Source organism: Pteropus alecto, unplaced genomic scaffold (genome assembly GCF_000325575.1).
Source record: "Pteropus alecto unplaced genomic scaffold, ASM32557v1 scaffold20, whole genome shotgun sequence".
Lineage (NCBI taxonomy): Eukaryota > Metazoa > Chordata > Mammalia > Chiroptera > Pteropodidae > Pteropus > Pteropus alecto.
The window spans coordinates 35881839-35899828 of record NW_006436298.1 but is presented as its reverse complement, the minus strand read 5'-3'; the positions used below and the strand labels follow the sequence as shown (position 1 = coordinate 35899828).

Genomic DNA, 17990 nt, shown 5'->3' with positions numbered 1-17990 from the left:
AAGTTCTATCTTTAGTATTTAGCACCTAACGTGATGACGAATACGTGAGAGGTAGTTTATGAGCTAAGTCCTTTGGTTCCAAACAAGAGAAAACAACTACAGCTAATTAAACCTGTCACTTTCCGGTCTGGAGTGGCCTGCCTCTTTCTTTGGTTTTCCCCTGACTTTTGGGGATAGAGGCTGGCAAAACCTGGGAATCTCCCATGAGGATTGCAAAGCAACACTAATATAGACATTGGTTTTAAGATCAGCATGGTAAATTGAGCAGTTCTAACTCTGCTCTTCCTCCAACTTTCTTTGCTGCCAGGCAGACTATTTTAGCCCTTTGCTTCTCTGATTCCTTATAAGTAAAAGAGGGGATTGAAACAGATGAAATTTAATATACCACCAGTTAAAAATTCTACCTTTTCAGAGAGAATATCTTTTTCATATTTTATGTAGTTGAAGATGGTCCATGGTTAATTATCCCTTACAGGAGCCATGATGGAATACCTTTATTGGTTGCTTATCTAGCAGCACCAAATGAGTCCTCAAATAAACTCCTCATAGACTTGCCCAGATCAGTCTAAGATGTTCATTTGAAATTATGCCCCTCTCCATATTTGGCCAGACTGTCCCTTGGCCCCCAATCATGTTGGTCTTTTTAAAATAGTGTAATTCCAGTCTTTTTGCTTGTCAACAGGGATCCTTAGCAGTGACAAAATCCAAAGCTCTGTCTTTCACTTTCGTTTCCTCCAGATTTGTGCTGAAGCCTTCATGGCCTCATCTAGGATAGATTTCTGCCCCTACTCTGGCCTGCCTTTTATTAAAATGGCTATTTTCCAACTCACTGGGCCCAAATCTTTAGTCCTGGTTTTCAGACAGTTCATGTTACGTAAAATACAGTAAAACAATACATAAATATATGTTGTGCTAGAATTAGTGCCCACCTGCACACCCTTTGTATGACACTTACTTTTGTGGAATAAGCTTAGAGTACTTGGCTCTGACTAAGCATTTACATCAAGAATTTTAAAGTTCAAAAACTCTCCAGTAGTTTACAGCTTCACCCAGATTAGATGATGAAATATAATCAAAGTCATGTGCTTTGTCCTATGGACAAACCCAGGCAATGTTGATAAAATTTCACTAATTTGCATAATGTTACAAAGAATGAAGTATTATAATGAAGTGATTTTAGTGTCCTTGTAGTGAGTAGCAAGGCTTTATAGATGTCATAGTTCCTCCTATCCCATCCCCCATCCACTACCATCACATATAGTTATGAGGTTCTGCACTGCACCTCCCTAGGGACCACCATTCACATTGTAATCTAAGTAAATGGTGCTACTTGGTTCTGAGCTTCCCTCCAACAAAACGAAGAGAGGAACAAGCTCAGTAGCTAAATCATAGTGTTCATGGGCTAAACATAAACCATGTCCTGAGGAGAAGGCCAATTTTTATTTGTTCCTTAATTAGGCTTTTGGACATTATCATAACTGAAAGTGTTTCTACCACGAGTCATTCCCAGTAAAGGGCCAAGTGATGTGGAGGGCAAATTCTCAACTAAATACTATGATAAATGGAATAAATTCTGTTGTTTTCATTATTCCTCAGTATAACTAGATAACATGATGTGGCTTTATAATACAGAAAGAATTATTTTTAAGTAGCCAAATCAATGTGTTATAGGTATGGTTTGCTGATGCTATGGCCGCAAGACAAAATCTAGTATACCTGGAAGTGTATAAATTACACATTATTTTATCTGAGAATATTATGTCTCACAATTAAGCAGATAGTAAACCTGTCCATTAAGATTTATCATTATCAATGATAATTGATATTATTATCAATGGAAAAGAATGTAAAGTTGATATGTTTGTATCAAAAATCAGGGGTATATTTATTTAATTTTTCTAAGATATATATCTGAGCGGACTGTTATCTGTCACCACAGGGAGACTGGCAAAGACTTACACTAGATTCTGGGTCTGCTCTAGCATGTTGGAGCATGATTTTTATCCTCAAAACAAGTAAAATCATTTTGAGTGTTAAATTTTCAAAAGAGAACTTAGAAAACACTTTACATGGTCATAAGTAATTGAAAACGAAGTAGCTAACTTTAGTTATTATAATTTATGAGTAATCCTTTCAAATCGATTTCAATTTAAAATGCACCTTTTCATTCTTAATTAAGTTGACCTGCCATATTAGGTTGTTGGACATATACCTATTATTTGTTGGAAGATATCCACCCAAAATACTGATTTTTAATTTTGCTGTAGCTGGTTTAAGGCTGTTTTGTTGTTGTTGCAGCAGAAGTTCAGTGGTAGAAACTGAATTGAGGTTTTACAATAAATCCATGTCATCAGCATCTGGGATCCTATTCTATTCTTTATGACAGGTGACAGGGACAGAACATAGACAAGTCATCAGAAAGTAGTTTCAAGCCTACAAGGTACCAGTTAAAAATAAAGGCGATTCCAGCATAATATTGCAGATGGAGACCAGACATTTGTCTCCCCTGTCAGGATCTTTACAACAAGAAATACAAATAGGCAAAAAAAAATTTTTTTAAACCTCATGATAACTGTTCCAGGAAATATTTGGAATTATGACCAATTTTTCTTCCAACGAAAACGTTTGGGAATGAAATACCAATCCTTATAAAGAAATGCATGGGGGCTGCTGGCAGACTTCTAGGGAAAAATTACTTTTAAATTTCCAGCTCAGGACTTCCCTAAATACTTAGGTGGTTGGAATTTATTGGAGCTATTTTAAAATAAACTATTTCTTCTTATTTACGAAAGCTACTTGCAAAAGTTCAGGTTTATCAACAAGTTAGCTAGATAAGTTTTCTTTATTTATTTAAATGAAGAAGGTGGTCTATATTGCAAAACACCTGTAACTGCACGGGACATGTAAATTCATTGGATATGAAACCTGCACTTACCTATCTGACTCTCTACAACTAAGCGTTGCTCATTCCAAAAGAGAAGGCTTGTTTTAAGTTTTAATTTGGTGACTAATGTCCCTCAACAGTCTACAGCAATAAAGTCATTGCTCACAAGGATCAGCTTTTTTTTGATAAATATGAGACCAGAGGACATTAACAAATAAGAAATTTGAACAAATCTGCAAGAAAGTATTGGAGACAAGTTGATGGGTAAAACATAACGAATTGCTCCACACCACAGAACATATTCCGGAAGTTGTATTAGGGCGGTAAGAGCTGATCGTACTGGTGAAAGTAACACAGAATCCATATTGAGAGTTAGCAAGTGTTAAAGGTACAGTAGGTGGAGGGTAGACCTAAAACTAGGGGAATTAATTCCAAGTCTTTCTATGAAACAGAGGAAAGCCACATCAGCTATACAGAATATCTGTATTCTTCATTAAAAAAATATTTTTAATTGTGGCAAAATACATATAACATAAAATTTAGCATCCTAACCATTTTTTAAGTGTACAATTCAGTGATAGTAAGTACTTTCACCCTGTTGTGCAACCTTCACTGCCACCTCCAGAACTCTTTAACCTACAAAACTGAAACTCTGTACCCATTAAACAATATCTCCCCATTCTCCCCTCCCCTAACCCATGTCAACCTCCATTCTACTTTCTGTATCTATGAATTTGACTACTCTAGGTACCTCATATGAGTGCAATCATGCTGTACTTTTCTTATTTCACTTAGCATAATGTTCTCAGAGTTCATCCATGTTGTAGAATGTGTCATCATTTCCTTTTTTTTAATGGCTGAATAACATTCCATTGTATGTATATACCATTTTTTGTTTATATATTCATCTGTTGATGGACACTTGGGTTGCTTCCACCTTTTGGCTTTTGTGAATAATGCTGCTATAAAGATGGGTGTACAATTATCTGTTTGAGACTCTGCTTCTAATTCTGTTGGGTATATACCCAGAAGTGGAAGTGATGAATAATATGATAATTCTATTTTAAATTTTTGAGGAACCATCACACTGTTTTCCACAGCAGCTGCTTCATTTTATATACATACCACAAGGGTTCCAATTTCTCTACATCCTTACTTGTTATTTTCTGGGTTTTTTTTTTTTTTTGAATAGTAGCCATCCTAATGGGTGTGAGGTAGTATCTCATTATGGTTTTGATTTGCTTTTCTCTAACGATTAGGGATGTTGAAAACCTTTTCATGGGCTTATTGGCCATTTATATATTTTATTTGAAGAAATGTCTATTCAAGTCCTTTGTCCATTTTTTAACCAAGTTATCTGTTTTTTTTTTTAATTATAGGTATTCTTTACATATTCTGAATATATGACTTGCAAACATTTTCTCTCATTCTATTGGTTCTTTTACTTTGCTAATTGTGTCCTTCGATGCAAAAAAATTTTCAATTTCGATATAGTCCAATTTTTCTATTTTTCTTTTGCTGCTTGTTCTTTTGGTATCATAGCTAAGAAATCTTTTCCAATTGTATGTTTATTTTTAATATGAGTAAACATAGAACATATGATCCCAATTATGCAAACTCTTCCAGACAATAGCAAAGAAGAACTACTTCTAAGCTGCTTCTATGAGGCTGGAATAATACTGATACCAAAATAAGATAAGGACATTATGAAAACATAAAATTACAGGCCTGTATTATTTATTAATATCAATACAAAGAACACATGTGCAAATAAAATATATAATAGTGTCTGAAAGAGTTAATACACTACAGCCAATCTGGGTTTATCCCAGAACATAAAGAAGGTTTAATATGAGAAAAAAATCCATAGATATAGTTAACCCTTTAATATACTAAAAAAAGAAATTTTCTGTAATCAACTGAAAAAATCTAGAGGAAACATTTGATAATATACTCATTTATTATTCAAAGCTTTTTGTAAATTAGAAATAGAAGAGAACTTCTTTAACCTGATAAACAATGAATGCAATATTGCACTCAAATGAATCATAGTGATGTTTAAAAAAATAGGTAAACCTTACATTCAGCAACACTAAAGCAGAAGGACTTTTGCATTGTTCCAGATTTTTTTTTTCTTCAGAGAGATATGACAGAAAAAGAAAATGGGCCAAAACAGCTGACAGTATTGCCAAGATAAAGGATGAAGAGATGGGTGGATGATATAATTAAAGGTGTATATGAAAAGAGGTAAGGAGAGGAGAGGGGACTGGAAGAAAACAGGGTAAAATAAAAGTTTATTGGGAAAATATATGTGATGGAGTTGAAATGGTCAGAGGTCATGGTCAGGGATTGGAAGACTTAATGTTTCAAGAATGAATAATTATATAGGATAGTAAGTTTTAGCATCTGACCATGGAAGTAGTTACTAACATGGAATAAATACAATAGAAATGAGAGTTTAAAAAACAAATGCTAAGCTTTGAGTGGATCATTCATGTAGACACAGGTGTCTGCCAGGTTACTGGCAGATCTGGGTTTAGAGGACGACATTCAACCAGATGCTAAAGGCTTCAGTGAATGAGAGGGTGTATATTTCTTTGCACTTATTAAATTTAGCAGGGATAATCAGAAACAATTTTATCCCTATGGTGTTTCACCCTGGGAATATAATTTCTTGCCACATATTTATCTTAACATTACATCATAACACTGGATATAGAGGTTTTTAAGAAGGAATTTTACTGGAAGAAAGAATGGGTTAATGAATAATTAATGGGTTAATGAATAAATAGAATATAAATATTAACATTTATTATAAAATAGATGTGTTACTATAATAAATAATACAATCATTATTATATTAATTATATTAATAAACTATATTATTTAATATAATAATACTAAATACAATAATCATATTATTTATTATTATTATGTAGCTAGTATTAGAACCATGAGAATTATAAAAGTTACATTCTCTGACCTTAAAGATTTTGTCATTTGTTATGGAAATTCAGCTTACACATACAAGACAATGAGATAATAACAGACTAGTATAGGGCACAAGTTGCAAAGGAGAATAAATGTGTACAACATTTATTTGGAGAAAGGATAGGCCAATTTTATTAGGCTCTTATATGAACTCTGAAGAGAAGAAATGATGTAAACTGCTTCATGAATTCCTCTATTTGTATGGCTTAGAAATTTGTATGGCTTAGAAATTAAAAATATATATATTTTTTCATCTAAGATGTCCAAAAACAGGGTACCCTTTTATTATTTATTCTCTATTGAGGTGGTCATGAATTTTCTGTAATGTTTTTAGTTCTCTGACTCTGGCGAAATTCCTAATATCATTGTCTTTATGCTTTTCTTTCTCCAAAGTATATGCCCTCTAACTCTGAAGTTTCAAAAAGATATTATTCATTTTAAAACAATTCAGAAAAAAGTCGAATTTAATGGAATGCTTTTTCCTTTGGTTTATTCTCGAAGTTTTTAAAATTTTTATTTATCCATGCATGGTTAAAAGAATAATTTTTTCCTGATGATTTGTGTGCAAGGCTATAGTCTCTACTTAGCGTGAAGAAAATCGAATGAATTTTCACTGGGATTAGAAAAAATTAAACTATTATAATTTATCAAAATTGTGGCCTTTGGCTATTTGGGAGTTTCCATGATATGCCTTGGCCAAAATGTCTTTTCAGCCATTTTCAGTCACTACATTGCTTTAAAAGTTCTATTGCTAGGAGACACGCACTAACTCTTGCTTGCATACTGAATTGAAAATTCTTAATTCATAAAAAAAGAAAGAGATCTTTCTTATTGCAATAAGGCCACAGTAGTAAAAGAGATATCTGTCATCACAATAACTCCATACTCAGCAAGTCTTATAGGGGGAAAGTTGAGAAAACTTTAAACTAATAATTTCCTTAAATCTTCCAAGAAAGCCAGAGAAGAGAATGATAGTTTTACTATTCCTGTTATAGTCCTATCACAGTAGTGTGGCCTAAAAATATTGGCCTAACATTGAGAGTAGATAAAAGTTTAGAGAAAAATATATAAGAAGAAATGACCACCTTAAGTGAAATAATACTTCAAAAAATAACATTACCTGGGAACAAATAATTATGGATGGCTCTATCAATAGTTTTGCTTTTGAAAATAAATTGTTCCCTATATATGGTGCTTGGGAAAATCCTGTAATTTAGAATTGTATTCCAACTCCCTTCTGCTATTTTCACTTTAAAAAGCATGTTCGATCTATCATGCTTATGAATGCTAGCACTTCCATAGAAAAGTAAACTGTCATTTAAGTACTACTTTCAAATGAAATATAATCAGCAGAGGGAAAACTCTTTTTCCTCTAGGCTAGAGGAGTGGTGGGGTGAATAAGCATGTGCCTCCCAGAGGCCCTCTCTTGTTTGCACAAGAGAAGAGAACAAAGGTAAGATACCCAGAAACTTTAACGCTCTGAGGATGTCTTCTTTGCTCTCCACAGCCAGAAATACCCAAACAACAGCCATTTACCCCTGTTGGCTCTTCACCAGATACACCTGGGTTGAGGATTCAGGTGAGTGAAGATGAGTGACTATTGCTAGTTATGGATTTTGCTGCTTTCAGGCAGCAGGTGTTTACATCAGGTTCACAGGGAGCTGAACATAGTGGCCTAGCCACTCCGCCCAGGAGTGAGTGAGAGGTGAAGAGTGAGAAAGTTAGGTTTCTTTTCCTATTTTTGTGCTTCAGAGCCCAGAGGTGAGTTGGCTTCAGGCAGATGGTGCTGTCCTTCAGGTCAGAGCCTAACTGCAGAGCTCTGATGCAGGGCTAGACAATGTGAGTGCATTTTCAGTAAATCACTGTCAACCAAACACTCAATTTCCATGCCGACCAAGTGCCCAGTGATGAGCTATGACCATTGATGGAACTGGACTTAGCTGAAATATATCGGTTTCCCAATGAGGCTAATTATTTGACACTTTGTCAGACTGGTAATGTGAAATCATTCTTCCAATATTTCTGTAGAGGGAAGGCTGAAGGCTCAGTTGGGAGAGGGGTAAAAAAGAAGATTATGGGTGGCAGCCCTTAGCCTCTCCCAGAATTCAGGTGTCTCTTGCAATCTAGCCTAAACTTGCAAACTCCACTCACCAAAACAAAATTAACTAAAATGAACAGAAATCATCCTTTTTAGAAAGCATGTTAGCAATTAGCTCTTATGCCTTAATTAAACCACTTAGTGGGGATTATGATAAAGGATTTTCTTCCTTACTTTCATAGATATCGCAAATGAGAAATCAGTCAACAATTTCAAATTCAATTCTATCAAAATTGAAGGACCTGTAAATTTGTTTTTGGATCTGGAAATGTCTTTACTAGTCCTAGTTTTTAACATGAGGCAGTGTTGCTATATCATGATCTTGTGACCAGACTATCTGGGAAGGGATACTAGCTCCGCCACTGAGTGAACTGGGGAAAATTATTTAGCCTTTCTGTTCCCCAGTTTCCCGAATAGTAAGAGCAATAATAATAGTACTGTAAGTGCATTATGAAATTAAAGGAGCTAATATATTCATAATTCTCTGAATCCTGCCTATCACATAGTTATAGTTAGCTGTCATTCTTTTCCTTTGATACTTTAGTAAAATATTGGCATAGCTGCATCAGAAGCAGGTAGTAAAATGATCCTTCAAGCTAAATATTCGTGGTACAGAATCAAAGATCTAACCTCAAATAATCCTTCCAACAGGCTGCCTGGAATCATATCTATAAATTTTCTCCTTAAGGTCTTCATGCAGATATTTAAACTTTACAGATACAAACTGCTGTCCAAATTTTTTCATCTTTTTGTCCCCACTAAAGTACCTTTCTGTTTAGTCTTCTCCAGGTAGATAAAGAACTCTCTACTTTGATCCTAACTTATGCTCCAAACATATTTTCATCCTGACAATAAATTCTATGTTTATTTCTCCTACTGGAATGTAAATCTCTAGAAGGATTCTGTTTTCTCCCAGCACATAGATCAGGATGTAGCAAATGAATAATAGATAAATTTTGAATGAAATTGATTGGCCTCTTGAGTTCTTAAAATCTCCAAGCCTCACAATACATTCCTCCTTTATGACTTGATATCATTTTTACCTTAAGCTAAAACTTGTCCACCATGATGAATTACTTCAGTAAGACTCATTAGCACTCTTAATTTCTTGCCTCTCCAGTGTTCTGCCACACACAATGCTGACTCCCAGTAACTATTTACTTTTCTGTTTCTTGCTCCAAAACCTTAGGATTCTGCAAGGAAAAGAAAAACCCCACTGTGACTAAGTGACATGTTATGTTTTTGAATTTCAACTTCACTCCTTTTTGGAATTTCTGTTCCTGCTCCTAGTCACTTCCCTTTTCCCCCTCCTAAATGGACATTCCAAAACATCTCAGAAATCCCATATTTTCATCTATCTCATTCTTCACAGCTAATATTTTTTTTTTCCTTTGCTTAACTGAGAAAATAGAGGCCACAGGAATTGATTAACCTTACCTTTCTCACTCTTTAGTTCCTAATTTACTATTTTGTTGCCTCTGTCTCCTCATACCTTCTTCCCACCCACCAAACTCTTGAACCTATTTTCTAGTTCTTTCAAGATCCTAGTCAATTGTATTTCCTTTCTTTGATTTAAATCCCCTCCTTTCCATTGCCCTCTTTTCCTTACATCAGAAAACTTCAGTCTTAATATTGTAAAAGTTTTCCCTGTGATCCTACCTCCACTAAATATCTTAACCTGGTAATTCACATTTCCCTTTTCAACTTCTGTAGCTGGTTGTCGCCTCTTAACCATTGTTTTCTGACTTCTATTAATATCTTTTTAAAAAACAGCTCTTATCAAAAATTTTATTTTTAATTTCTAATTTAAGTTTGCTAGATCTAAAGACTTTGTTTCTCATCATACTTGATCTGTCTTTGGTCATTATAGCCTGATGACCATTCTCTTCTTGGTGTCCTCTTCTCTCTGAAACTCCAAAGACACACACTCCTAGATTACCTTGTGTCTTTCTGGTTTAGCCTTGATATATTTCATGAATTCCCCCTTTTCCTTCCACTCTTACATACTAGTGTTTCTCATAATTCTTTCTCGGACTTCTCAATTTCTTTCCTTTGATGATTCCATCCACTTCCATTGTTCCAGTTATTGCCTAATTATCAACTCTCAAAGGAATATGTTCTTTTTTAACTTTTCTCTTAAGTTACAGACCTACATTAAGTATCTCGAAATCAGCATGATCCAAGCCAAACTCATCCTTCTAAATCTGTTCTTTTTTTTTTTTATGGATTTTTTTACACGATAAATGACAATTTTACTCAATTGCTCAAGACAGAGACTGAAGATATTTAATTCTCATTGCATCTTCACCCACTATATATATTATTAGTCACCATTTCTCTTGAATTCAAGTTCTAAACATTTTGAATCTACTTTTCTGTGCCCACTGCACTACCTCATTTCAGGCTTCCATCATCTCTTATTTAGATTATCGCATCAGCCTCTTACATTTTCTCTCTTCCTTGGCACTGCCACCTCCAATTCATTCTACACAATGCATTCGATATCTACATTTCTTCACTTACTAAATAAATTAAAAATATATCCTTTAATATCATTCTCCTGTTAGTAAACCCTTGTAGTGTCCCACTGGATACTATTGGCTCTAACCCACTTTGCCATACATCCCTCTTCAGATTTTCATTCATACCCTCAGGCCACACAGAAGTACCCGTAATGAACTGATTATGCAATGCTATTTCATGTTTATATGCTAGTTTCTCTTTCTTAAATATTCTTGTCCATTTTATTCTTTCTTCAGAATTTAATTAACATATAATTATTTTCTTCATGAAGCCTTTAAAATACCTGCAAAAAGGCATAACCAGTCCCTGTTTTTTTTTCATAAATCTTTATCATTATTCATCTCTTAATATTACTTTAATGGCATTATGATTATGTTGGCCTGCCAGGCTTGTTCAACTCTGTGTCTTCTTCATTAAACATGGAAAATAGTTGGGATTTTAACATTGGTTGAATATACAAGGATGTAAGTGAAGAGTTAAAGAATTCCTCTCACTCATCACAGGTGTGAGTTTATTTTTACCTCTGGATATCACCGAGTAAAAGACCTTAAGGAAACTGACATATAACAACTAATGCTTGTTAGAGGTGATAGGAAAGAAGAATCAGGCTGATCCTCAATCAGGGCAGACAGATTAAGAAAATGCAGTGCAGTCTCTAAGTGTGCAGCATATGGTCACTGGGCTATGGGATCATAGAAGGAAGGACCACGGGGGAAAAGTACAGTCAAAGAAGTTGAGGAGGTGCATATTGAAACAAACTTTCTTAGCTACTCATTTCTGCCCGCAATCGGCCTGAGCCTTGCATGTTGGTTCTGAATAGGGCCATCATCTGGAATAAACCTCAAGGAAATGGCATACTTCACTGACGTTGGGACATTCACAATGTGTAATATTTGCTGGGTGTTTGCCTAAGCATTTATGTTTAACGCTCTGTTCCTTCTCTCCACCAGAAATGTTGGTCTTCAGAAACGCAAATTTGGAAGAAATTAGAGCAGAAAACCTAGTTAATTATATAAGAATACCTGCTATTTCTGTTTCTTCAAATTTTTATATATTTTTTAGCTCCTTTTGTCTCTTTTGTCCTTATTACTTCTTTTCTCTATTTCTCTTAAGATATATATTAAAGTTATGTCACCGCTTGAAGTTTTCTATGTACCTTGAAACTTTAGGACACCACTCTGTTCTCGGCCAGGATTGAATGCATAATTGTTGTCTAAATAATTAATTGAATAAGATTATTTTTAAGGGGTTAAATGTTAAGTAGAAGCTCCATAGTAAAAACGAAGAAGCAGAACTCTGCACCTATCTCCAGAGGCTTGCTAAGCAATTTAGTGTTCAGTGAAAACTTTTACCTCTTTTTTTTATGTATAAAACATCATTTTCCAGGAAAGAATGTCTCCCTAGTGCTGCACAAAAGAAGGTTATTTGTGTATTACTTCTACATTGCACTCTGGCGTATATTTGCTAGAATTACAGAAAAACTACATAAAAAGCAAAATAAATGGATTTGCCATTTGAGTCCTCTATCCACATATAAAGTATATGCACATATACTTTGGTGCATAACCTTGACCTTATATTTAGTGTACTAGATATTTGTTCATTCAAATATACATAGCAAAGTGATTAACATGTATACGTTTGTAACATTTTTACTCATGGTCTATAAAGATTTTTTTTTAAAAGATGGTGAGTATATATCATGTAGATGTTTTAAATCATATTTTTAGTTTTGTTGATAGTCTCATCACATCCAAAGTTGGAGTTTAATTCTCCTCCTCCTTGAATGTGATTTGATTCTAAGGAATAGAACATGGCAGACTGATACTATGTTTACTCTGAGACTAGGTTGTAAAAGGCGACATTTTGGAAAATGCACCTACCTTGGGATCCCTGACAGGTAAGAAATGTGGCTATGTTAAGCAGCCATGCTGGAGAGGTCATGTGGAATAAGAGACAGAGAGATGGGAGGGAGAGAGGGAGGGAGGAAGGAGGGAGGGAGTGGCAGGGGGAGAGAGGGGAGGGAGAGAGGGAGGGAAGGAAGGAGGGAGGGAGTGGCAGGGGGAGAGAGAGAAAGGAATCATCCCAGCACAAATCACCAAACATGTGATAATTTTAGTCCCCAGTCTTTGAGCTACTCCAGGGGACTCTGAGTAGAGCAAAGTGGTCCTACCAAATCCTGAACAAATTGTAAATTTGTGAGGAAATTAAATAGCTCTCTTGACCTATTAAGTTTGGGGATGTTTTGTTATGTATCAACAGATAACTGGAACACATCTACTAAATCTAATAACTACATAGTGTTTTAATATTATGGGTATGTCATATTTAGCCATTTTCCTATTGTTAGACATTGCTTTTTTTTTTTCTTGAGGTTTTAGTTGTTATAAAACAGTTGAACAAATTGAACACACTTGTCAGTGCATTTGTCCAATAATTATTTTAAGTTGAATTCTTAGAAATTCTAGGTAGTACACAGAAGTGTATCGTGGTAGTTATTTTGTCACAAGGATTCTAAAATCTGGCAAATAAAAATGATATAATGATATTATAATTATATAGCGGTGATGGCAGTTATCCCTGTCACATTTTTAACTTTAGAGAATTCCTTTATTTCAGTTTGAGGGCAGAGTGCATTCTAGAATCTCTGATGGGATTTTCTTAAAGTACAGACAGCTGCAATTTTATGACCTCTCTACACAGCCTTCTTCTCATAGTCACTTTTGTGGGACTGCCTCCCATGTTTGCCTGAGATAAACTAGAGGGAGTTTAGGGTTGTCGATATGGAATATGAATTATAAAAAAAATTGTAAGAAAAATAAAATATAATGCATTGGAGAAGATTTTAACCATCGGATTTGAATAAAACTTTTGACTCAAAATGAATATTTTTAAAATTTTTAGGAGAAAGTTTACCTTGCTTCAATGGACATACTTTTCTTTTTGTGAATATGTATCAAGATTTATGCTTGAAATGGTTCCACACAACTTCTTGAGGAAGGTTTGGCGACGTTCTCTTTAAATTCTTGTAGATTATCATCATCAAGAAGCTTTATTCGTATGGGGCGATATTTAAATTCTAAGACACTTAATAAGCATTAAAATTTTTATATTTCAATGGTTCAGATTATATTTCAAGCTAAAGATGTATCTTTTATTTCATTGACAAATGCAGTGTTTGTCAATGAACTAGGTTGGCAATGAACTAGGTTGGATCCCTCTCAAGGGAACATGAGCAGCAAGCACACTGGGTCCACAGCTATCCCTGAGCACGCATCTGACTGCTGAAGTCACTGTCTTGGTGGGAGCAACTCCTTTGCAATGCTTAGTAGATCATAGCAGAACAGCAAAGGCCAGGCATTGATCATCCCTCATCTCATTTTCTGTCTATGGCAGCAGCTCTGTTGCTGTTCTCTCCCACACCGTTTGTTTTCTAATTTACTAACAATTTAAAATTTATTACCTATATTTTTTCCCACCAGGAAAACCCCCTATGCCTTACCCTCACCCCCATCCCCCACCTAGCTCAAATTTCCTTACCCACCACCAAGATTGTCACTGAGGCAAAAGTTATTAAGCTAAAAGGGTCCCAGACTTGTGTTGCTGTCCCATGGGCTGAGAGAAACCATTACCCCCCAGCACACCTGTATCCAATTTACAGCACACCTATAAATAATTTTCTGGACATTTCCTAGTTGGAAAGCTTTGCGCTCATGGATTCAATTTGTTAATGTTTTATTTGTTAATTTTGTGTTGATATTCACAATTAAGTTTTAACTTTATTTTCCTTTTTGTGGTACTCATGTTTGGTCTATGACATCAGCTAATCATGTTGGTTTCATATAAACTTAGTAGTTTTTCATCTTTTTCTCCATTCTGGAAAATAAGTAGGATAAGAGTGATCTACCTGTTGAAGGTATTCTAAAATTTATTTAAAAAAAATACCTGAATTCAGAGCATTTGGAGGTATAGGTTTTTAAATTGATTTTTAAATTCAGATGATCACTTTACTTAATTTTTCATACATTTTAATAATTTACATTATATTACAAATGAATGTATACTTTTCATTGAAGTCTTTAATTTTTAAGTAGTGGGGCACATAGTATTCTCTCACAATTTAAATAATTTTCTCTAAGTTCATGTTTGTCCCCAGAATGGCTGAGATTGCAAGCTATAGAGTGCAGGATTTCAGTATTGGAACACCATTTGCTTGCTTTGTGGCTTGAAAAGTTTATTAAGGCTCTGAGGCTTGTTTACTCATCTGAAAATTGGAATAAAAATGATAATCTACCTGATATGTTTGATTAAATTGCTAATGATTATAAATCACTTAACAAAGTTTCTGGCACATAGCCACAAGTAAATGGTAAGTTTTTAAAAATCATTATTTTATTTCTTATTCTAATTGTTACATATCTGTGCTTTTTTCCTGCTTTTGGATTACTCTTGCCATTTTATATTGTGTATTTTTTTCAAAAGAACCAGTCCTTGAGTACAGCTTGCTTCCTTCCTTCTGGGGAGTTTGGGCCATTATTTCTTCAAGTAAACTCTCTTTCTCTCTCTCTCTCCCTCCCTCCCTTCCTCTCCTCTCCTCTCCTTTCTTTCTTTTTATTTTATTTTTATGCCTCAGCACCTGGCCTTCCTAGGTGGTCTCTCATCCAAGTACTGACCAGGCCCAACCCTGCTTAGCTTCTTGAGATCAGAAGGGATCGAGTGTGTTCAGGGTAGCACGGCCGTAGACAACATTTTCATTTTTTAAGTGAAATATAGATAATCTAAATAATCTCTAATTTAGTTTTGCTATAGGAGTTATTGAGAATAACAATATTTTATTTTATTGTTTTAATTTCTTTTCTTTTTTCTTAGCAAACTTCTTATGTTCAGTGATTCAATTGTCTAAGATTTTAATTTTACCCTTGACTGCATCCAATGTAGTTTGGTTGTTATATTATGGTCTTATATTTCCTGAAATCCTTTTTCATCACACCCATCTCCTTTTTCATCTCATTGTTACCTTTTATTTCATTATTTTAATTTTATTTTTCATTTTAATTAAAAAATTTTTTTTCTGTTACCTTTCATTTCAATGTTTTCCCCTTTATTGTTCTTCTCTCAATTTATAGAGGCCAGGTCTTTTAAAATGGGATGTCAGCCAAGTTCCAAAACTTTTCTTCTAGATTTTGCTATAACACATCTTTGAAGCTCTCCAGGATATAGTTTCTTTAACTTTACACCATTTTTTTGTTGTTGTTTGTTTTAATCCACAGCTCTCTTTTGTATGTTTTGCTTTCCTTTTTGTATCTTGGAAAAGGTGAAATATAGCCAGACTCAGTCAAATCTTACTACTTTGTCCATTGGAATGAGAGTCGAATCCTCGGCTTAAATCTACAACTGGAGATTGTGCCGATGAGCATAGTTCTGATTATATTTCAAATTAATAGGAGACTTTCACCTAGTGTACCTTATCTCTATTGTTTGTTAGATCTTCTTTCTACTCTCTCTGCATGGTAATTCATATTCGTGTCTTTGTAATACTTAATTTCAGAAGGTACCGTTACAAGGATTCCTCTTTTCTGCTTCCCCTTTATGGTGCTTAACTTGTGGGTGTCACAACCTTTGTAATTCACTGCTACTTTGCCAGTTTTCCTTTACCTTTAACTTACATATTTTCTGAAATTTGAAGGATCTTCCAAGTGATACCACTCCTAACCTTGGGCAAGAGGCTACGTTCTTGGCTGCATGATGTAGAGAGCCCCACTCGAGTCATTTCCAGCCATTCCAAGCCCACAGGGCTAAGTTTCTATGGGTCTAATGGGAAGTATACACCTGGAGCCTATGCATTCTCTTGTAAAACACATAAAGGGAACCTGGATTCCCAAGCTTTCCCATCTAAATGACCCAAATTTACTTTTCAGGCTTGCACAGTTTTCTGTGGTCCGTCTTGTCGAGTAACGGAGCTGTGTCCATCTCTTGGCTTTAGGGGTGACCTAAGGATAACTGTTAAAGTTGTGGTAAGTAGAATGACCACTACTAGGTATGAAGACTGGGATGACGAGTGCATGAGCAAAACACCTCTTGTGGGGCAGGCTGGCTAGGATATGGGAAGAGAAGAGGACCAGAAGCCAGCCTTTCCTGTATAAACACATCTCAATACAGAGCCCTGAGGAAATACAGATACTAAAATATAACCTAAACTTTGAGATTATTATGAAGATATATTTTTCAATACAGGAAAATCATGACATTTTATTTATAAGGGTTTTTTTTTTTTTTAGCTTGATTTATAATTTTTAAATACTCAGTCGTAGGATATATAGGCCTCTATCTTTGCTCTTTCTCTGGGCTCCCCAATTGTTAGGAGTGATTCTGCTTCCAGGTAGTAAGAAAGTGATGTGGGAAAAAGAAGGGTAAAGAAGAGTGGAACAGGGCTCTGCCCCACAGAGCTGGAGGTTCCAGAAAGGTAGAAAGAAATCAATGCCCTAATTTTTTGTGTTTTAAATCCCCTAGTTCTCCCAATCTGGGTACTAATAATGGATTTTTTATTACCAATCTTCTCCTGTGGTCATAGTAGTAACAAATATAAAATTGTGTACTTATTGTAATATTTCAGAAGCAAAGGTTACCATATGTTAGTGCAGAGGGGCTGATTTAAGAAGCCAGTCTCATCATCTTTATATTGGAAAGTATTATTTCTAAATGAATGATATCAGATAAACTTTTATGCTAAAGCAGAGAATAAAATTCTTTTATCTGCCAATCTGGTGCTCTTGAGGGAACAGATAGTAAAATATATAAAATCAGCAGTATAGTTTGACATACTGAGATAATTTTTATTGATGTCGCATAACTTCAATAGTCTTTTACTGGTTTCTAAGATTATAAAATAATGCTATTTGAGTCAAATTATAACAGTTGTATTTGATTTTAAAGAACTAGGGTTTTATGTATATATTTCATAGCATTCATTTATTCGTTCAAGACATGTATGTTGCTTTTCTACTATGTGCCAGGCACTGCTTTAAATGTTAGAATATAATGGGGAATAGTAACACCGAAGGTGGGTTTGGTTTTATGAAATGAACAAAGAGGAAACACTCCTTTAGGGGTCCTATTTGAAAGATCTGCACATGCCTGCTTTGGATTTAATATTTGTGTCCCCCTCCTTGCAATTTACATGTGGAAGTCTCAATCTACAACGTGACTATATTTGGAGTAAGGAAGCAATTAAAGTTAAATGAGGCCAGAAGGATGGGGCCCTGATCTGATGGGATCAGTTCCCTTTTAAGAAGTGACATAAGCAGTGAGGCTTCTCCAGCTTTCTGTTTCTCTCCACCAAGTAAGGACAAAGCAAAAACGTGGCTGTTTACCAGCTAGGGAGAGAGCTCTTACCAGGAATGGAACCAGTTGGCAACTTGATGTTGGACTTCCAGCCTCCAGAACTATAGCATTTTACTATGGCAGCGTCAGCCATGATATGTTTTGGTACTAGGA

At 35.0% G+C, this 17990-nt stretch overlaps 1 pseudogene; it reads right to left on the bottom strand.

The window, feature by feature from the left end:
• Positions 1-15121: 15121 nt before the first annotated feature.
• LOC112480947 lies at positions 15122-15240 on the bottom strand (annotated as a pseudogene).
• Positions 15241-17990: the final 2750 nt, after the last annotated feature.